Source organism: Mustela nigripes, chromosome 3, assembly GCF_022355385.1.
Source record: "Mustela nigripes isolate SB6536 chromosome 3, MUSNIG.SB6536, whole genome shotgun sequence".
Classification (NCBI taxonomy): domain Eukaryota; kingdom Metazoa; phylum Chordata; class Mammalia; order Carnivora; family Mustelidae; genus Mustela; species Mustela nigripes.
Window position 1 is genome coordinate 27,702,254 of NC_081559.1, and position 22,314 is coordinate 27,724,567.

General features: G+C 51.5%; 1 protein-coding gene across 3 annotated transcripts in view; it reads right to left on the bottom strand.

Annotated features, from left to right (window-relative positions):
• TNS1 (tensin 1) overlaps positions 1-22,043 on the bottom strand; it is a 180,067-nt gene extending 158,024 nt beyond the window's left edge. For all 3 annotated transcript variants that reach the window (XM_059393448.1, XM_059393451.1, XM_059393447.1), the window contains exons 1-2: positions 21,929-22,043; positions 10,764-10,801 (exon numbers count right to left, since the gene is read on the bottom strand). The gene's annotated coding sequence lies outside the window, so the exon portion shown is untranslated. The remainder of the gene's footprint in view (positions 1-10,763; positions 10,802-21,928) is intronic.
• Positions 22,044-22,314: the final 271 nt, after the last annotated feature.

A 22,314-nucleotide genomic window follows, 5' to 3' on the forward strand; every position in this document is an offset into this window, starting at 1 on the left:
AAAAAAAAAAAAAAAAAAAAAAAAAAAAAAACACAGCCAACATCATGCTTAACGGTGAATAAAGCCAAGAATGAGATTAAGATTTCTGCTCTTGCTACTTCTGATCAACACGGTATGGGAGGTTCTAGCCAGCAAACTGGGGGGATGAAGGGTATAAGAAATCAAAAACATCCAGGATAGGGGCACCTGGGTGGCTCAGTGGGTTAAAGCCTCTGCCTTTGGCTCAGGTCATGGTCCCAGGGTCCTGGGATCGAGCCCCACATTGGGCTCTCTGCTCAGCGGGGAGCCTGTTTCCTCCTCTCTCTCTGCCTGCCTCTCTGCCTACTTGTGATATCTGTCTGTCAAATAAATAAATAAAATCTTTAAAAAAAAAAAATAATCCAGGATGGAAAGGAAGGAGTGAAACCACCTCTATCCACAGATTACATGACCTAATATATTGAAAATCCTAAATAATTCACTTAAAAACTATTAGAACTCCCCCGAAGCAAATAATGCATCATATTTTTCTTATTGTTTTACTAACATATAATGTATTATTAGCCCCAGGGGTACAGGTCTGTGAATCACCAGGTTTACACACTTCACAGCGCTCACCATAGCACATACCTTCCCCAATGTCCATAACCCAACCACCCTTTCCCTAGCCCTCTCCCCCCAGCAACCCTCAGTTAATGCATCATATGTTAATAAAAATAAATAAATAAAATAAAAAATAAAAATTATTAGAACTAATGAATTCATCAGGTTGCAGGATAAATCTCCAATGTTCAAAAATCTGTATTTCTACACACTATGCATGTATTTCTATACAGCCATCTGAAAATGAAATTAAGAAAACAATTCCCTTTAAAGAAATTCCATTTCTTCCATTGAAAAGAATAAAATACTTGGGAATACATTTTACAAAACATACTCTGAAAACTACAAAACCGTGTTGAAAGAAATTAAAGAAGTTCTAAATAAATGGAAAGACATCCCACGCTCCTGGCTCGGAAGACTCAATAGCGTTAAAATAGTAATACTCCCCGGATGGATAGATTAAATTCAATGCAATCCCTATTAGAATCCCAGCAGGTTGCTTTGCAGAAATTGATAGGCTGATCCTAAAACTCAGGGACCCAGAACAGCCCAAGCAATCTTCAAAAAGAAGACTCACACTTCCCAATTTTAATACTTACTACAAAGCAACAGTAATCAGAATAGTGTGCTACTAGCATAAGGATAGCCATATGTATCAATGAAATAGAATCAAATCCAGAAATAAACCCACACACCCAAAGTCAATTGATTTTTTGACAGGGTTGCCAAGATCATTCAGTGGGGAAAGAACAGCCTTTTCAACAAATGGTTTTGGGACGACTGGTTAGCCACATACAAAGGAATGCAGTTGGGCGCTTACCTCATACCCTATATAAAAATTAACTCGGGGTGTCTGGGTGGCTCAGTGGGTTAAGTGTCTGCCTTTGGCTCGTGTCATGATCTCAGAGTCCTAGGATCAAGCCTCACATCTGGCTCCCTGAGCAGCAAGGAGCCTGCTTCTCCATCTCCCTCACCACCCCTGTCTACCCCCACACAACTTTTAGCTCATGCACTCACCCATGATCTCTCTCTCTCTAATAAATAAATAAAATATTTTTAAAAAATAACTCACAATGGATGAAAGACCTAACTGCAAGAGCCAACACTATTAAACTTTTCGATGAAAACTTAGGGTCAAATCTCCATGACCTTGGATTTGGCAATGAATTTTATATATATAAAATGACTTTTGCTTTTGGTGTCATACCTAAGAATTCATTGCCAAATCCAAGGTCATGAAGATTATATATATTTGCATATATATATATATATATATATATATATATATATATATAAACACACTGTATCAAAATTTTGCACTTTTGTGCTACAAAGTGAAAGGAACAACCCACAGAATAGGAAAAAAATACCTCAAATCAAATCTGATAAGGGACCTGTATCATGAACATAAAAACAAAACTTACAACTCAATAATAGAGACAACCCAATTTTTTAATGGGCAAAGAATCTGAATAGACATTTCTCCAAAGATACACTAATGACTAATAAACGCATGAGAAGATGCTCAGCATCACTAGTCATCAGGGAAATCAAAGCAAAACCACGATGAAAGGTCACTTCCTATCCACTAGGATGGCTAGAATCAAAAAGTCAGATAAGCTGCGATGAGGAAGGGGAGAAATGATAACCTTCCCCCATTGCTGGTGAGGATGTAAGATGGTGCAGCTATGTCATGGGCTGGACTGTGTCCCTCTAAAAAGATATGTTGAGGTCCCAATCCCCAGCATCTGAGAGCATGACCTTATGCAGAAGTAGGTTCTTTACAGAGATAATCAAGTTAGAGTGAGCTTCTTGTTGTGAGCCCTAATCCAACATGCCTGGTTACTGGAGACGAGATGAGAAGACAGAAGTACCACTGATTGCCAGCAAACCCTCAGGCACTAGGGAGAGGCAAGAAAGGATCTCCTCTACACCTATTAGAGGAGCATGGCCCTGCCAACACCTTGATTTTGGACTTCCAGCCCCCAGAAATGTAAGACCATAAATTCCTGTTGTTTAAAGTCACGAGTTTGTAATACTTTGTTACAGCAGACGTAGAAAACTAATAGAAGCTACTTCCAAAAACAATCTAGCAGTTCCTCCAAAAGTTAAGCAGAATTACCCTACAACCCTGCAATTCCACTCCTAGGCACATAGAACTGGCCCTTGAACAAGGGGGTTAGGGGCACCAACAGACTGAGCAGTGAAAATCCCCATTTAACTTTTGACTCCCCCAAAACTTAACTACTAATAACCTACTGTTGACTGAGAAACCTCACCAATAACATCAAGTCAGTTAACACATTTTTTCATTGAAATTGACACATATATTCCATACTATAGTCTTACAATAAAGTAAGCTAGAGGAAAGAAAATGTTAACAAAAACCTCATAAGGAAGAGAAAATACATTTACCATCCTATAAAAATCTGTGTATAAAGTGGACCTGTGCAGTTCATACCTGTGTTTTTCGAGGCATCCAGGAGAAATGAAAATATACAGTCACAGAAAGACTTGGACATGAATATTCATGACAGCGTTATTCATGATAATAGAAGATGGAAACAACCCAAATGTACACCCATTGATGCATGGGTAAACAAAATGTGGTAGACTCTCGTGATAGAATATTATTCAGCTACGAAAAGGATGTGTCTTTAAAACATTACGCTAAGCGAAAGAAGCCAATCACAAAAGCCATACATTTCTATTATTCTATTCATATGAAATCTCTAGAACAGGGAAATATGTTGGCACGGAAAGTAAATCACTGGTTGCCCAGAACTGGGGCAGAGGTGGGGGGAAAGAATGGAAGGACTGAGTAGCAATAGCTATCAAGTACAGGTTTCTTTTCAAGGGGACGAAAAGATTCTGACACGGATGGTCAGTGCCAGACCAAGAGAGAAATGATGGAGACGGGTCTTCGGAAACTGTAGACCAGTGGTTCTCAAATTTGGCTTCCAAGGGGACTTACCTGGCAAGGTTTTCATTAAATCAACTTTATCAAGAGAGAAAAAATACAATAAATGCAACCCTTTTAAGGATATAGTCCAAGGAGTTGGACAGATGTATACATCTGCATAACTATCACCACCATCAAGATAAAGAACATTTCTATCACCCAAAAAATTTCCCACACACGCTCTGGCAAGCTTCCCACCACCCCCAGTTCCAGAAAACTACTAATCAACTTTTTTGCCATCATGGCTTCCGACTTTCAAGAACTTCAGAAAAATGGAATCACCTAGCATGCGCTTCTGTGTCTGGCTTCCTTCCCTCAGCAGTATCATCAACTTTCACTCACAACGCCATGTGCAACAACTGTTCACTGCTTTTCGTCGCTTGGTCATTTTCCACTAGCCCACAATATCACATGTTTCTCCACTCATTTGTTGTTGAATATTTGTTTTTTTCCAGTTTGGGGTTATTGTGCATAAAGCTGCTATGAATATTCATGTATTTTGTGGGCATGTTTCCATTTCTCTCTGGTAAATACCTCTGAATGGCTTTGCTGGGTCAGGCAGCAAGTGTGTGTGTAACTTCATAAGGAATGGTCAAACTGCTTTCTGGAATGGTCGTACCATTTTACATTCCCAGTGCTGGTTGCCACTTTAAAAATTCCCAAAGCCTGATCTTGCCCCAAAGTAACTAAATTCGACTCTTACCGCCCTAGGTGACTCTCCTATATAGATAAAGTCTTTGGGACCACTGCTATAATCTCAGGAGCCCTGGGGCAAGCAAACAAGCAAAAGACACATCATATTTGCCTGCACCATTTCCTCGTGCCTTCTTGATAATGGACAGAAAAGAAGAAACACATAAGCCAGTATCTTGTCAAGTCCACACTTTGCCCTGTGTTGGTCACTCAGATTTTCCCCACCTTCCAGGAGTTAGAAGGCAGGAAGAATACAAAATAATAAATATTGGCAACTTTTTCACCACTTGATCTAGAACGTGGCATATAGTTGGGTCATCACTCTCAGTGCTCCCGAGAGCCCTACGAGATAGGTCCTACTCTCATCCCCGTCCTAGGAGGGAACTGGAGCACAGAGAGGTTAAGGAACTTGCCCAAGGTCACACAACCAATTAGGGATGCACTCAGGATTTAAACGCAATACTCTGCCTTCAAGGCTAAAGAACAACGGATGGGTCCTGGGGCTGTGAGCCTCCCCCAGTCCAGCTATAACCCAGAGCAGGAGAGTACCCCAAGCCTCCAGCACAACCACGAAGGAAACATAAGCAGGTGTGTTTATGAGAGAGCCGGAAAGGTGGTGTGTCGTAAGACTGAAAGGCGGGAATTCATTATAGGATTTCCTTTCCTTTCAAGCTTCAAGGATGAGATTTAAACACTCTGGTACAGGAGAGGAGACCAAGTCATTGCTGGTGCTTGGGACAGGGAAGAGCCAGGGTCTGGGAAGCGGGAAGGAGAAAGAGAAAGAGAAACAGGAGGTGAGTAGAAGCCGCCTGGAGGCGAGGCGGGGACAGTTTGCCTGCCCAGCAGTCACCTGGTACCTTCCTTTCATTCACATCTGACCTGGAATGAGCATTCTGCTGGACGGAGCAACATTTTTCATCTGGGATGAAAATTTTAAACAAGGGCAAATCAAGAGCAAGAAAAACATTTCTCAAAAACATATTAGGGCTTAGGGAAACGGTGTGGGCTACGTGGGTACCCCTCAGATCATCTTTGCAACTTTTCCGTAAATCTAAGACAACTCTACATTTACAAGTTCCCTTTAAAATAATAGGTAAACAGATGAGAGTTAGCTAGTTTGATAAAATGCACCTGGAGGTTGTGGAATCCTAGAGCAGGGGAGCGAGAAGAAACACAAAACGGACGAAAATCTGCCGTGTATATATACACACTGTGCGTATGCTGGAATAAACGTGGAAGACAAATCCTGGACCATCCATTTTAACCCTCAACAGGAGCGAAGCAACTGGGGACAGATAAAGACCCCATGAGACAGACGGATGGGGACTAAGGAGGCTCGGATCTGCCTCCTTCAAGGGATTCGCAGTCGGGAACTGGAGGGTGGCATTTCCATCCACTGGGGTGACTCTCCAGTGCCCAAACCAGCCCTCTCTCTGTCTGTTTCACTCTCTTCCCTTCTCACTTGCTCCCCACCCATGGATTAGGGCAGTGCCAGAATCGCATAGAAAGCCTCTGGCCCTTAGCCAAGTCGGCTACCCTCTCCAGGCCCCAGTCTTGGATCTATAAAATGGGGCTGCCATGAGCCCAGCCCACCTCACAGAACCGAGAAAGTGAATGAAGATGTTTGTGTATTACAAATTTCTGTGTCGACAGAGATGATTAAAAGTTCCTAGTCACGTCTGTTCAAAATAGCCCCGTCGGTGGCGCCGTCGGTTGAGCATCTGATGCTTAGTTTCAGCCCAGCTCATGATCTCAGGGTCGTGGGATCGAGCCCCATGTCAGGCTCTACACTCAACATGGAGTCTGCTTAAGACTCCCTCTCCCTTTCCTTCAGCCCCTCCCCCCTCCATGCTCTTTCTCTCTCTCTAAAACAAATAAATCATTTTTTTAAAAAAAGAGTAAATGTACTGTATGATTCAATTTATAAGAAGTTCAAAAAGAGGCAAAACTAATCTGCGATGGCAGAAGTAAAACTAGAAATTTCCTTTAGGGGATACTGTCTTGGAGGGGTGCAAAAGGGCACTTCCGGGAGCTGGAAATGTTCTAGATACTGATCTAGTTCATATACAGGTACCAACTTACTGACGTGTGTACTTGACGGTACGTGAGTTATACTCCCGCTAGAAAATGTAAATGACTAAACGTATATGGAACGTGAATCTCCGTCAGAAGGTCAGAGGGCTATTTGGAAGGATATTACGAAATGATTTTGCTGCTCCTTCTCTCCCGCTCTCAAGCCCTCCCTCATCCCCACTCCTCTGCCTCTCTCTAAATAGGAACCTCTTGTTCCTCAACATTCCTTTATTCCACTCCTTTACTCCTTCATCGGACCCCTACTATGAGTCAGGGACTATTCTGGAAGCTGAGGGTACAGGCTAGCTCTCAGCCCTCCTTTGCGCAATTAAACAAGTACTTCATATCTACTCAGGGGCCCCTGCTCAGTAGCAGGGAGCATTTCTCTCAAGCAGGTCCCAGTGGCAAGAACTGGGCACTGAATACCTGAGATCCCTTCCAGTCTTCACCTGTGGTTCAAGAAAGGAGAAAGGCACCTACTGTGTGCTGGTGTGCATTTGTTTCTCTACAACACAGGTCACAGAGCTGGAAGGCAGCAGGGGTAGAGGGACAGGTTTGATTCCTACCTCTCTGCCCTTCCCAACACTGCCAAGGACCACCCTCCCAGGAGCCAGGTCAACCTGGCCCTCTCTCTGAGCATCCGTGAAGTCGGCCTCCAAGGTGGCCCCTCCATTGATTCCTGCCTCCAAGTAATCATGTCTTTACATAGGTCCCTCCCATAGTCAATGACGATGACCTAGACAACAAACAGGATTCTGTAAACATAACTGTATTTGTCTTCCAAGGAGAGGACAAAAAGACATTGTGGCCAGCACATTGCTCTCTCTTGAACCACCCACTTTAAGGAAGCCAGCCACCATGTTGTAAGGACACTCAAGCAGCCCCATGGAGAGCGCCATGGGGCAAGAAACTAGGACCTCCTGCTAACAGTCCACGTCAACTTGATAGCCACATGAATGAACCACTTGGAAGCAGCTCCTCCAGCACCAGTCAGGCCTTCAGATGACCACAGTCCCAGCTGACGTCTTGACTGTCGCCCCACGAGACATCCCCAGCCAGAACCAGCCAGCCAAGTCACTCCCAAATTTCTCACCCATGGAAACTGCATGGGATACTAAATGCTTGTGGCTGCTTTCCACTACTAACTTTGGGGGGAGATTGTTACATCCTATTGCTGTGTAAATAATACAGCCCCTCTCAGATCAGATCGTGGTTCATGTTGCAAGAACAGTCCGGAAGGTGGCATGTTAAGGCATCCAGAACTACCCACTCTCCAGAGGGGTGACCAGTGCAGGCTGAGTTTGAGAGGACAGGAGAGAACACACATATGCAAGAAATCCCCAGCATGTGGGAAAAGAGCTGTGAAATAAGAAATCAAGCAAAGCAGAAAACTTGGCACCTTCTTCCCTAGAAATTTCTCACACACTCCATCTATCTCGGTAAATGGAACCACGTGCACCCAGTGACTCTAGCCAAAAACCTGGGAGTCATCCCTGGACCCATTCTCTCTCACACACCCAACATCTCATTCATCAGCCAAGTTCTGGGCTCTACCTCAGAATGTATCCCAGATCTGGCCCCTTTTCACTGCCTTTCCGACAAGCACCATGGACTAAGCCACCAGCCTCCCCGACCTGGACTATGTCAGCAACCTGCTGGCCCATCTCCCTAGCCTACCCTGTGCCTGCTCAAGTCCAGAGCAGCCTTCTCAAAACAGAGATCCGATCATGTCCTATGTGCTCCAAATGCTCCAGGGCACACTATTCTCCAGTAAGGTGACCTTCTTTCAAGCATTTGATAAGCTCATCTCACCTCGGGGCCTTTGCACTTGCTCTTCCAACTTCCAGGTCACCAAGGAACATCAACATTTGAGTCTCACCTCATGTGATCCTTCCTCTGAAAAGTCTTCCTGGGTCTCGTTAGCCTAATCACTCTCTAACACACTGCTTTAGTTCATTTCCTTCATAGCATGTTTATCATACTTATTGTCTGTCTCCCCCAGGAGAATGTCAATCCCATGAGGGCAAATGCCTTATCTGTCTTATATACCCAGAACACTGCCTGGCCCTTGGAAAGAGCTCAGCAAGCATTTGTGTAATGAGCCCTGTCTAGAGGTAAGGGGATAGATGAGATGACCTCCAAGTTGATCTGGTTATAAAATCCAGAGGACAGAGCTCTGCTGTGTGCGCTGGGGCTCCCACCGCCCTTCCCAGCAGGAGGAAAAGGCAGGGCAGTAGTAAGATCTGTGGTTTTAGGGGAAAGACTTGCCAGCTGGGTGGAGTGCACGCCACCAGTGCATCCCATTTCCTATAGAGGAAAATCCTCTAAAAGGCTCTTTCTGTCTGTCTGGCCATGCCCTGCCAGTCCACCTCTACCCTCTGGGCTGTCCTCCAGGGCTAGGCAGAGCAGAATTTTGCTACAACCAACAGCCTGGGAGATTCTGAGTCCCCAGCATTTCCAAGAATTGCCAGGCAGGTTATGCCCCCAGAAATCATTTCTGGCACCCCTCTGGCATCTCAGCCTCCATTCAGCCAGACTCAGACCCTTCACTGCCAGTGTGTTCATTCCCTCATCCTGTCTAAAGGCATCTGCTGCGGCAAGAGACAGAAAGCCAAGGGGGAGGGGCAGAGAAAGATTAAGGAACATCAGCAAGATGGGATCTTTAGAAGGAAGCACCAAGGCCCAGGGACAAAGATGGTGAGGAGTTACACCAGGAGACCTTGGGAAAGTCATTCACCTTTGGGTGCCTCAGTTTCCTTATTCATAAAACAATGGGATCTTTTAGCCTGTTTTACGCCATGATGGATTAAAAGAATAAAGTCAGATAATGCACTGAAGTGCCTTCTAAAGCCCAAAGCGCTGTACAAACATTCATTGTTATTAAGAGAAGCAGGTGCAGAAGGGAAGAGAGAAAGGGAGTAGACAGGGGAGGAGCGAGAAGGCGCAGCCTCTGGGGTTAAAGGGTGGAGAAGCTCTGCTCTGGATGAACAGAACAGGGAGGCAGATGGAGGGAGAAGCAGAAACTCACTGCCCGCCCCCACCACGGGAGACAAGGCTGCGAGAACCAGAAAAGCAGAAGGCGATGGGAGGGGCAGCTCTCCTGGTGTGCCCATTGTGAGCCAGGCCCTTTGCACTTCTGCTAGGAGGGCACTCCTACCTGGAGTTTACCGATGGGGAGACGGCCCCAGCAAAACCAAGGATTTTGCTTGAGCAAGGTCTCCAGGGAGGAAATGGATTACCTCGCAGATCTGTCCGCTCCATGAGCACCCTTCTCTAAAATAATCCTTGGCGCTTGGAGTGACCGGTTGATGATAATGACCAGTTACTCCATTCTGGAGCACCTACCTTACGTCAGGCACTGTCCTGGGCACTTTCACACCCATTATCCCATTTCATCCTCATAATAACCTCTTCTTATTCCTGTCCCCTCGAGGATGAAACAGGCTCACAGAGGTTGCATGACTGGCCTAAGGTCATTCGGCAAATAAAGAAGCAAAGGATGAGATGAACCAGATACTGAGTCTCCACTGCCCCCTGCATGCTTTTGAAACTTCCTCCCTCCTCCTTCCATTCACTGAACTCCTTCCAGAAAGATCTGGGGTGAACAGCAAAGGTGGACTGCAAGGGCAGGGGAAGATGAGCCATCATGGCGGGCGGCGCAGATGGACAGGTAAGGCCCGGCATTTCCACCTCCAGAAAGCTGGCCCATGTGACAGAACAGCCGCCCTCCCAGATAAGCCATCACAACGCAGCACTCTAAGAAGCCTGCTCCTGACCCATCACCCCTCTGTCCAGGCCTGAGAGGATGCAGCAGGGCTCCAAGCCAGCCAGGCCAACCCTCTAGCCTTCTTGCCTCAGTTTCCTTCTCTCACCTAGGCCAGCCTTGAAACACCAATGGGGAAACTGAGGACCAAAGTGCCACCTGGCCAATAATAAGAGTGAGATGATCTTGCGAGAGGTTCTGTGCCCGGGGAAAGCCTGACCTCCGACCTCATCCCCACTTCCCCACCTATCCTGTTTTCCCGCCACTGGCCTCCTTTGGCTGTGGCCTCCATCCCAAGTTTTTCCAGACTGCCTGAATTGGGCCAACCAGGGCTCTGTGCCGCCCAGGGGATAAATGAAATGCATCCCCCTCCTCCTTCATTCCCTGAACCAGCGCCCCCTCCCCCAACTAAGGGAAATACTTTCAAGTCCCCTCCCTTGGAGCTTGGTCCCTGCCAGGCACCTTCAGGAGCTGCTCAGACCCCGCACGGCGGCCCCCCACCCTGGGCCTCGCCTTCACCTTGACCCGAGCCTGCTCCCGGCCCGAAGCTTTGCATAAACAAAGAGCAGGGCAGGGGGACGACCCGGGCACCGCCCCCGGCCCGCCGGCTCCCCCTGCTCCCGTCCCGGACCCGAGCCAGTCCCGTCCCCGAGCCCCCCCGGCCGAGCCTGCCGGCCCGCGGCCGCTTACCTTGGCCTGGCATTTCCGATGACAGGAGAAGCTGCAGACTGCGAGAGGGCGAGACACAGAAAGAAAGTTTAGCCGCGAGGTATGAAATGGAAACTCGGGCGAAATCTCCTCCCACCCCCGCCCGCACTCCGCTCTCGGGAGGGAAGGAGGGAAGGAGGGAAGGAGGAACGGAGGGAGGAGGGGGCGGAGGGGGGCGACTGCCGCAGCTCCCCGGAGCCTGCGGGGCGGGAACGCCCGGGACTGCGGACCCGCGGGCCGCGGAGGCGCCGAGCCCCCATTGCCAGAGCCCCCGGGGGGGGCGGGGGCGGGGAGGTGGGAGGGGCAGGGGGAGGGGCGGGGGGGGGGACCCCCCCCCCCCCTGGGCCTGTGGCCGGGGCAGGGGGGGCGGGGACCCAGGCCCAGTGGCAGCCGCGCCAAGGAATAGGGCTTGCGGTGGGGTGGGGGTTCTCCCATTACATACACACCAGGCAGGCAGGCAGCCGGCAGCCCAGGAACCCGGATCGTTGACTCTCCCCCAGAGAGAGACGCACACACCCAATTTACGGTCCAGGAGAACCTGGGTGCACACACACATGCACACTCACACTCACCAATAACCACTACCCCCTGCACCCGGCCAGACATCTACACATACACATATATATACACACATAGCCTCACACACACTCGCACTCATACTCATGCCCCAGGGAAACCTCTGACTCAGGGGCACCAGCACACACACTTTCACAGGACACCCCCAGCATACAGCGCGACACAGGCATTGGACATGGACACACGTATAGATGAGCCTTACGCAGGCTCACAAACTCCTTGTGCATCATTTGAAACACACACACACAAACACACACACACACAGCAGACTTAACTCTGCCCTCCCACCACCAGAAGCTGGAATCAAATTTCCTATGGGGTTCCCTCAGTCTGGAATGTCCCAGCCCTGCCTGCCCCACCCCCAGGGCCCTCCCTGGGGTTTGGTGGTTCCCCTCCCACCAGGTCTCACTGATGGGGTGAGGGGTCTCCTGAGCTGAGCTTCTGCACTGACTTGACCTTGTTAGCTGCTGAGATGGGGCGGGGGGGGGGGGGTAGGAGTCAGGGAGGCTGGGGAGAGCAGCCCCAACCCCAAATCTTTGGCAAGCACAGCCCTGGGCCACAGCCCGCTGCCATGGCCTCTTGGATCTACAGTTCGTCCAACCCCTCTCTGGCTTTGAGCCAACCTGATTCTCAGCAGAATGCAAAAGGGGGAGACTGAGGCATAGATGAAGGCCCAGAGCTGCCAAAAGAGGGCTGTCCATACTAAGGCTTCTAATTGGTCTGTAGGAGTGGAAGTCTAGGATGTGACCTTGGCCACTGGCCCTGCCTGGGACCTTGTTCTCCCAGAACCTAGTCCTGGCCCCAACTCAGGCCTGTGACTCAGCTGTTGCTGAGCAAGCCTTTCCAAACCCCACCAGCCACCCAGGCCAGCTCGGGAACTTCTGCACCCCTGACCACACCAGGACATACCCACCCCTGGCCACCCAAATCAAATCATGCCCATCTGTCTAGCCTTTCTGCTTCTCTCTTGCCTTACCCCACCCCACCCCTACTACCCCAGGATGGCAATTCCCCTCCAGACACCCCAGCCCCACCCCCATGCCTTCTCTCCTGGCCTTGGAATGTGGAATTGAGAAAGCCTCAGGCCATGTGGCTTGGGCTGGCCCTTCCAACCAGGCAGGCGCCCCACTGGGCCACTACCTCCAAACTGAAGGACCTTTCCCCTTCCTCTGCTGATCAAATCCCAACCCTCCTGGAATAAGTCCTGGGCCCCTCCTCTGTTCCCTACCTCCTCACAGCTATCACCACACAGAGCACATTTCCCCCACCGCCTTGGTCCCTATAACTGTGGGCTCCTTCAGAGGAAGGACCTGTCTCTCTCTCTTTCTCTCACTACACAATACCTGGTACACAGTAGAAGCTTAATAAATGATTAAGGAGTTGGACCTGACTGAAGATCTCCCCTGGAGTTTATGTGTTCCCCCATTTAATCATTCCCACCCCACTCTCGGCTTTCCCTTGAGCCATACCCTGCCTGCCCCCAACATTTCATGATCCATCACAAAAGCATTTCCTAAGTGTCCACTCTGGGCCTACTGACCCCAGTCAAGATACCAATAGCACAATGACCTCTGGGACTCCAACTTCAAGTATCTGACAGTTGATAGAATGCGCCAAACCCTTTCCTACCTCAGGGCCTTTGCACTTGCTGTTCTGGCTGCCTGGACCATTCTTTTTCACCCCAGCTGTCTGTCCATTGCTCACCAAGCCAAATCCTTCTTCTCCTTCTAGAATCCACTGAAAGCCATCCATCTCCTCCAAGAGCCTTTTCCTAACCACCAAATGACATTAGGCACCTCCAATATTCTTTCTCGGCAAGACCCTGATAATTTCCTTCTTAATACAGTTCACAGTCTGAAGTCAACATGGGTAACTACTGCTCGCTTATGAATAAGTCTGCCTCCCTACACTAGACCTATGAGGGCAGGGAGCATGCCTGTCTCATTCACACCAAATCCCCAGTAGCTAGAACACTTTCTGATCCAGCCCCTGGGATGCACAGCTGAATGCAGCATCTTTGTGGAAATGGCAAGAAGGTGCCCTTTCTCCAGGCAGACCCAACTCTGTACCTGGGTGCATGGTCTGGAGAGCAAAGCGTGGCTGCTTCCAGCGCTCTCTCGGGTAGGTGCCCTTGGCAGTGAACAGCCTGCTTGACCGTCCGGGGCAGCCCCGCCTGTTGCACAGTGGGCAGACACTCAACAAATGCCCTTGGGTGGAGGGCAGATGGAGAGATCATTGGGCAACTGCAGTACAGTGAGCCGAGGGCTCCGTGAGTGCTGGAATGCAGAGGGTGCCCTTGAGAGCTCTCCAGTGGGGAGCAAAGGAAGACCTTCCCCAGGCCCCAGCCCGGAACACAAAAGCTCCTCAAACTCCACTCAAGTGGCAGGTTCCCAGCAGCTCTGCCGGTGGATTTGTACACCTTAGGAGCACCCATGCCCACCCCCAGAGAGGCCCTCTTGGACTAAGCGCCCTCCAGGAATGGTGCCCCCTAGTCTGGCCACCCTTCTCCGGTCTCCCCCAGGGGGCAGTATTTCCTACTCTAACTGGCAGTTCCCCTGCTGTCACATGGAATTTGGGCATGCCACTTTCTGCTGGCTTCCCACTTTCCAGATCCATGGCACATTCAAATGTGCTCCGGGAAGGGAAACTGCGGCAGCCAGTGTTTTCTGCCTCCTGGAGGCACGCCTTCCTGTCATCCTCTCCCACAGTGAACAGCGCTGGCTTATGTACCCCGCTGAATATTGTAGAAACACTGGCATGTGACTCCTGCGGCTCTGTCATCAAAGGCATGGTGGCTTCAGCCCTGGTGTCTCCAATCACTGTCTCTGGGGGAAGCCAGGTACCACCCAGGATGTGTGAGGACCCCCAAGCGATGCTATAGAGAGGCCCACATGATGAACAGCTCGGGTCCCCCACCACCAGTCAGTGCCAACTCGGCAGGCGCATGACCAAACCACCTTGCAAGCAGACCCTCCGGTCCCCGTCAGGCCCTCCGATGACTATGACCCCAGCTGACATCCTGACTACATTTGCGAGAGGTCCAGACCAACCCATGAAGCCACACATGAAACCCTGACCTTCAGAAACCATATGAGATCATAATTTCATATCTGTGGCAAATTGCTAAGTTTGGGGACAAATTTGTTGTGTGGCTCCAGATAACCAACACAAAGACCAGAGCCCAGGACCCCTCAGAAAGCAAGAGGCTAAAGGCTGATACTGGACACTGAGGCCAGAAGGCATCTCCCCAGTCCTTCCTTGCACACCAGGAACAGGCATGTTCATCTCTGAAATTCTTTCTTCCCTTCCCTTCCCCCTACCAAGAATTAGTCATCATATCCCAGAAAGTAACTCCAAAGAGACTGTCCAATCTCCCTACCTCCTGCCAGTTCAGACCAATTAATCTTCCCTGGGTCCTGTCTCTCCTCCAGCCTTCCCCGCCCCCTTTAATCCACAGAGCCACAGGCCATTCTCAAGTGCAAACTGACCACATTGCACTCCTGCTTAGAACGGTCTTGTCCAGCCCCTCAGCACACTTATAACGCCCTTGCCGCCTCTTCCAGCCACTGCCCAAAAAGAGATCTGCCATCCTGAACTCCCCCAAAGGACACTGAATCTAGTATGTCTGAAATGGGGAACTCATATACATCCTCCAAGACCCGTTTCAAAAATGTCCCTCCCTGAATAATCAGGCACTCAAAGATGATCCCTCCCTCCTCTCTGCTCCCAGTGAGGTCCTGTTCAACCTGGCAGTTTTGTGTCCTGCCCCTCCTCCTGGCACAAGGTCTGACATACAGATGGGGCTCAACAAATGTGATGTAAATTTAAAAACTGGAAGAATTCTTCCCAGCCTAAACCACTGGGACCGATGCTGATGTTCTGGGGCAATGGAAGAGCCACAGGAGAGGGTGAATGAGCCCCACTTTTCCGCTCCAGCCCCTGCTGGGAGAGGGCCAGTGTGGACCATGGCCAGTGCTTTCTGAGTGTCTCAGGACACACACCACCCATGATCCAGCCTGGTCCAGCTCTCCATGTACCCGCTTTCCTATCTGGCTGCATGGAGACTGGCTCTCAGCCCAGATGTTGGTCATGCTCTGTGACCTGGGACCAGTAAGCCACTCTGAATCTCTATGTTCTCCTTATCTGTAAAATGGGGGCAATAGGAGCATCTTTCCCAGGGATGTTGTGAGAATTGACGGACTTCGTGTGTGTGGCTGGCCCCGAGGATGCTCTGTGGAAGGTTGTAGCTGGTATCAGCATTGGAGAGCCCCTGTCTCCTAATCAGGACACCGGGTTCTAATCCTGAGGACCATCTTACAGCTGTGTGACCCGAAGCAAGTACCTCCCACTCTCTGGTCCCCACCACACCCTGCTGACTCACACTCGTTAGTTAGCCTACATTAGCCCTGAAAGTCCCCAAGCTGCTGAGCCCTAGAACAGAGGATCCTCAAGCCATCTCCCCGCTGCGAGAGCCTGGGGCAACCCACTGGTCTTTCCACCAGTCACCACTTGTCTCTTCCTCCCTCCGACAATGGAATCGTGAGCAAGCCTGGGTTCCGACCCCGAACTCATCCCAGACTCTATGAAACACTGAGCCTGCGGTGGACAGGGAGGCCCACTCTGCAAAGTACCCCTCCTCATTGTGGGGAAACTAGGGCAAGAAAACGCCGCCTTCCCATCCTGCTGGGCTTCGCACTTGAGTCCTCCCCAGACACACATCCCAGGACCCACCCAACCTTGGTCCCCTGGCTCCCGCAGAAGGCTGGCCTCATAAGCCAATGACTCCACAAGATGAAGCCCCCTGGGGAGGGATCCTGTCAAACCAAAGCTTGGTAGAGCCCCAGGAGCCTCATCTCTGCCCATGGGTGTCGGTATGCCCCCCCATCCCCGCCCAGCAGGGCCCAGCCAGTGGCAGGGCTGAGAGCCTCAGAGTGTGGAGGGGTCCACAGGTTACCTGCTGGGATGGAAAACCGCACCCCCCCCAACCCCATTCTGAGCCGGCTCCTGCCTCGCAGGGCTGCTGGGACTCTGTCCTGAGGTGGCTTCCTGCCCTCCCGGGAACACAGGAAGCCAACATTGTTGGGATCTAAATGGCCTTTTCCTCCCAGCCTCAGCTCGGAAAATGAGCACATAGCCTCGGTGTGCACCTGACCCCAGCAGGAACTGCCCACACCCCCAGTGGGCCTCAACTCTTTTCTCCAGCTGGCAGAGAGACTGGCCCAACCACCCACCTGCATGCACAGCCTCACAGCCTTTCCCTGCCCCACTTATCTCCACAGCCTGGCCTGGAGGTGTGTGACGGTTTCTATGATGTGTCAGCTCAGGTAGGCTATCTATCATACCGAGATAGTTGTTCAGCATGATCCTAGATGTTTCTGGGTAGGGGCTTTTATGGATAAGATTAACATTTAAATCAGCAGACGTTGAGTAAAGCACATTAACCTCCATGATGTGGATGGGCCTCGTCCAATTAGTCGAAGGCCTGAATAAAACAAAGACTGATTTCCCCAAGCAAGAAGGGACTCTGCCAGCTGACTGGTTTTGAATCTGAAGTGCAACTCTTCCCTGGGTGTCTAGCCTGACCACAGATTTTGGATTTGCCAAGTCCCCATAATTGCATGAGCCAATTCCTTAAAATAGATTATCTATCTATCCATCCATCCATACATCCTGTTGGTTCTGTTTCTCTGGGGTACCCCAAGTAATACAAGGTATCTCAGGGCATGGCCAGGGGTGTGGGTGCCATGTGGCTCTGAAGTTCAAGCAAGAAGAAACCTTGATGTTCCCATCCAGTAGTTTTCAAACTTTTATGCAGATGGAATATTACGGGGAACCTCGTTGATCTTGGTCAACATTGACTAAATGCTTGATCTGAGCTCTTTATGTGTACATATTATCTCATTTAATTCCCGAAGTAACCTGAGGAGGGAGGTGTGTTATGTGTCTCATTTGAAAGGAGAGGTGAGGGCGCCTGGGTGGCTCAGTGGATTAAGCCGCTGCCTTCGGCTCAGGTCATGATCTCAGGGTCCTGGGATCGAGTCCCGCATCGGGCTCTCTGCTCAGCGGGGAGTCTGCTTCCTCCTCTCTCTCTCTCTGCCTGCCTCTCTGCCTACTTGTAATCTCTCTCTCTGGCAAATAAATAAATAAATAAATCTAAAAAAAAAAATGAAAGGAGAGGTGACTGAGGCTCATACGGGTGACACAGGCTGCTCGAGTTCTTACTGGTAAGGGGCAGAGCTGGGATACGAATCCAGGACATTTGGGCTAAGCGCAAGACCACCATCCATTCTGCCTCCCAATATGTCTAACCTCTAAAACCAGAGCTGTTCTGATTAAAGTGTACAGGAGTTCCAGAACCCCAGCCCTTCAAGCCTTCCCCCTTAGTTTTCCCCATTTCCTACCTTCTCAGACCCCTAAATCGTCTCCAGAAAAACCTTACAGGTCTGTTGGATGAGTTTAGAGCCTCTGATCTAGTCCAATCTGTCCTTTAGAGAAATGGGAAAGCTAGGCCCAGAGAGGTTAAGTTTCTCACCCAAGCTCACACAGCCGGGCCATGGCAAGCCAGGACTAGAACCCATGGGTCTTCCCACCTTACCAGGCTGCCTCTAATGACCTCCAAAGAGGTTCTCAGGCAGAGGGTAGAAGCTGGAGTCCCCAGTGAAGTAACAAGAGGACAAAGAGCTCCCTGCAACAAGGTTTCCCCACATCCAGCCGGTAAGGGCTTCTGGGTAGGTTTGTCCCATTGCCTAATAATTTGCCTAATTATCTTTCCCAAGTGCATCCCCCTTGGGGGAAACAGCAGACGACTTCCCCGATCTTCCAGGTCAATCAGAGGCATTGAGAAGAGAAGTAATCTAAGCTTTGCCCCCCCCAATCCAGGCCTAGATGGCAGCCCTTGGGCTCTTAAGCTGGCATTGTGGTCTCTTCCCTTGGGCTTCAGCCTAGCAGGAGGCCAGAGCCCTTTGGCAAGGCTGTAGCCTCCCTAGAGCACTGCCGCAAGCATCTGTGAGAAACCCGTTGTTTGAACGGAGGAACTCCTACACATCCGTCAAGACCCAGCCTACATCTGCCTTACCTAATGAACCCTGGTAGGAAAATCTCTGCTAAGTCAGAGAGGACCTTTCACACACACCTCTCTGTCAGTTTTGCTGCCATTTTCTGTGATTGTCGGGTGGCCTGTCTGCCTCTCAGGTCAGGGGCTGGGTCTTGGCTCCAGTACCTGGCTCCGCATCAGGCCCAGAGGGTGCACAGTTCACGATCAGCAGATGGACACACGTGTGTTTGCAGCAGGTAAAGCGGCCACCTCCACTGGGACAGTTAGCAGGCCTTCACAGACTCCAACCAGGGAGATTTCCAGATCTCCCCTTCCCCCATATGGCCCTCAGTGCCATTCTTGTCCAGCCCACTCTCTCTAGCTGAGGAAACGGAGTCCTGAGCGGTGACATAACTCACCTGAGGTCACGCAGCCTGTGAGTGGCAGGGCCACAAATAGAGCCCAAACCCCTAACAGAGGCCCGGGCCTCCTCTCCTGCCATTGTCTCATCCGTCCGTCTCCCCCAACACGGACACTTAGTCCCTAACGCCAGCATTCGTGTTACAGCCACACACAGAACCTCCGTGTTCCTCACAGTCACCACCTGCCCAGGGACCCGGGACAGGGTTTATTATTAACCCCACAGCACACAGGAGGAAGCGGGCTCAGCGAAGGAGAAGACTGGCAGCCGTCTCACAGTGACCTCTTGGCCTGTTTATCAGTCACACTTACGCCCGAATGTCCTGCCACCTTAGTTCAGGCAGACAAGCGCCCCAGTTTCTCTAGATCTAGGAAATTGTCCTCACTGCCCCTGCCTGCAGGACTTCCCTCGGTGCCACAAGCCCCGTGGAGACTGAATTGACAGCCTCGATGTTCCAGACACTCTGCCCCTCATCACCCCCAGCCACGAATCCAGAGGGTTCTGTAACCCCAGACTTGAAGCCCCAGAAAAGGAACCAGAGCACAGCAAACCCTGGGCTTGGCAAACAAAACATGACCTGGATTTTAGTCCACAATCACCCCCTTCACCAGGGAGCAACAATGCATACCTTGTGGCCCTGGATGGATGGATGGATGGATGGATGGATAAGAGCATCTATCCAGCTTGTGCCACCTCCTGGTTTCAAAGCACAGAGAGTTGGCTCATTGCTGCGTCGCCCACCAGTTAGTTCAGGGACCCCAACACTGACCTCAGGCCAGGTGACACTGACGGTCTTGCTGAAAAGCCACACCGTAGCCTGTAGAGCTGGGAGTCTTCAATCCTCCCTTGCTGGGCCCCAGACCCCAGCCCTTCCATGGCCCAGTGCTGACACCTGGTGGTGCCTTTGGACTTTAGTCCTGGCTTGCTTTCCACTTCTCAGTAACTCATTCAGAGCTGCCAAACCAGCCCAGCAGCCCACTGGCCATCTGCCCTCCACTCTGGTTCACACCAGCAGGGCCAGGCTCCCAACCAGGTAAAACCCGCGTCTCACCTCGGGAGCCTTCCAGTCCCACGGGTCACATCCCCTCTTCAACCCAGGCCCTCAAGCCAGGACCACAGACCACAGACCCAGGGGAACCCAGGACCACAGACCATCACAGAAAATTCAGCCACAGATGTGTGCCCAAGGTCACAGTGAGTGCCGGACTTCCTTCTTCCCCACCCCTGTGCTGCCTCCTATCAGAGAAGTGCCAGCGGTCGCTGGGGTGAAGGGAAGGCACGCTGGGGGAGGAAGGAAGGATCTGGGGGGGACGCTCAGGGGTGAACTTCAGCAGGTTCAGGGGGCGGGGTCACGTGGGGCAGTGACGCTAGGAAAATGCAAAGCCCCGCCTCCAGCAATTCTGGCCTGACTCCTCCCACCTCCCCACGCTGACCCACCACCCGTCCTAGTGGGACCTCTGGGGAGGAGGGTGACACTATGCGGCGAATTTGGGTACTGCAGAAGGCCTTGTTGGCCGCTTAAATCCCATCTGGGTATCCCAGCTCTTCAGCGAAGGACCATTAACCTCTAACCCTTTGCCGAGAGCGGGACGTGCCTAGAATGTCCTGCACATGTACATTCGCACACACTCACATGCTCCTATCCGCCCACTCCCCACTCCATTGTGCCGCTGAAACTCCTTGTCTAGGAAGACTTCCCACCCCCAGGGAGCGCACCCCGACAGCCCCACTCAGACCCAGCCAGCTGTGTGCCTTGGCAAGAGTCTTAGGGACTGATCCCCAGCTTCTTCCTCTGTAAATCGAGGGTGACACAGGCACCACCCCTGCCCCACGCTGTGAGCACCACAGGAGAGCCTTGTGAGCGCTGTGATACAAAAGGCTTTGATAATTACTCTGCTTCCCAGCCCCACTAAGACTTGGGGGTGGGGAGGAGGACGTGGAGGGGAAAGACCAGGTGGAGCCACGCGAGTCAAGGCCCAGGGCGAGAACAAGATTGGCCCCTTCGGCATGTTTGACACACTTGGTTTATGCAAGAGCCGAGCAGGGTGCAGCTGGGCTGAGTGTGGACTTGGGGGACAGGAGTAGACGGGTCAGAGAGCTGGCAAGGGGTGGATGCCGGCGGGCCTCACAGTGAAGGAAGGGGACAGGGCTCTGGCTTGGGGGCCGGGGAGGCTCCCAAGGCTGAACCCGGGGACAGACAGAACTAGGTCTGCATAGAGTCCGGCTGGGAGAGGGTGAGGAGCGGTGGGTTGGAGAGGATGGGTCAGGAGGCAAAGGGGCTGCAGTCAGCCCTCCGGGTGAGAGGTGTGACAGCCGGAATTGGCAGCAGAGAAGCTCAAACTAAATTGGGAGGCCCTGCCAATGGAGAAGGGGAGGAAGGCATCTGGCAGGGCAACTGGATGAGTGATGACATCAGGCACCGCGATCAGGCGCAGGGGCCTCCCATTGATTTTACACTGATTTTACGGTGCGATCTGGGGCAAGACACTGATTTCTCTGACAAGAGTGGCAGCCAGACCCCAGGCTGGGTCAGAAGCCCATGAGAACAGTGACTGAAAAAGCCCAGCAGCCACCAACCCCACCCCGGTCTGAGCTGGGGCCTCTTAAACTCTTAAACTCACCCCTAAATTTGGTGCCCTTCCCAGTGCCAGGCATACGCCACCCACACACCTTCCACACACCCCATCCCCGTGCCAATCACGGGACCTCCACGGGTCATCCACGTGCTCGCCGCACAACACCCACACATCCCCACGCCCCACGTGCGTGCCAGCTACACGACACCCACAGGCTGGCCGCACCCCACTCACACCCCCTCCACACGCCGTCCACACGCTCACTACGTGCCAACCACACACCACACACCACTGGGCGTATACCTGCCACAGGCCCCAGCATCCACGCATAGGCCATATGCCATCTCCATGCCACCCATCACTGCCACGTACCACAAACGCCCACAAGCTCGTCATCTGGTGTGCTCAGATGCTCAGATGCTCAGCAACCACCCCCCACGCCCCCCTGGCCAGGACCCCAAGGACATCCGCCCAGGTCCCAGGCCACCTCATTCCCCCAACGACCCACTTCCCGTCCCCCGTAGCCTGCCCAGCTGCTCACCTTTGCAAGTGCAACCCTCGCGGGTGATGACCTGACGGCAGATGCCACAGGGTTTCACCTTCTTGAAGGTCTTCACCTTGAAGTGGTGAGTCTTGGGGGCCTCCAGATCCTCTGGCTATGGGGGGAGAGGCACAGTGATCAGGCCTGGGCACAAGGCCGGGAAAGGAGCCGGGGGAACTCGGGGATAAGTGGGCCAGGACTGGGGAAAACAAGAGGTGAGAGAGCCCCTTCAGGGGTGACAGGCCTGAGCCTATTTCTGGGAGGAGATGCCCCAGGAAAGAGAGCTGAACAGGACCCAAACCCAAACACTGAGGTGGGCGGCATACGGGGACACTGATTTCACATGACTTACTCAATACAATTTCACACACGTACGCCATGTCACC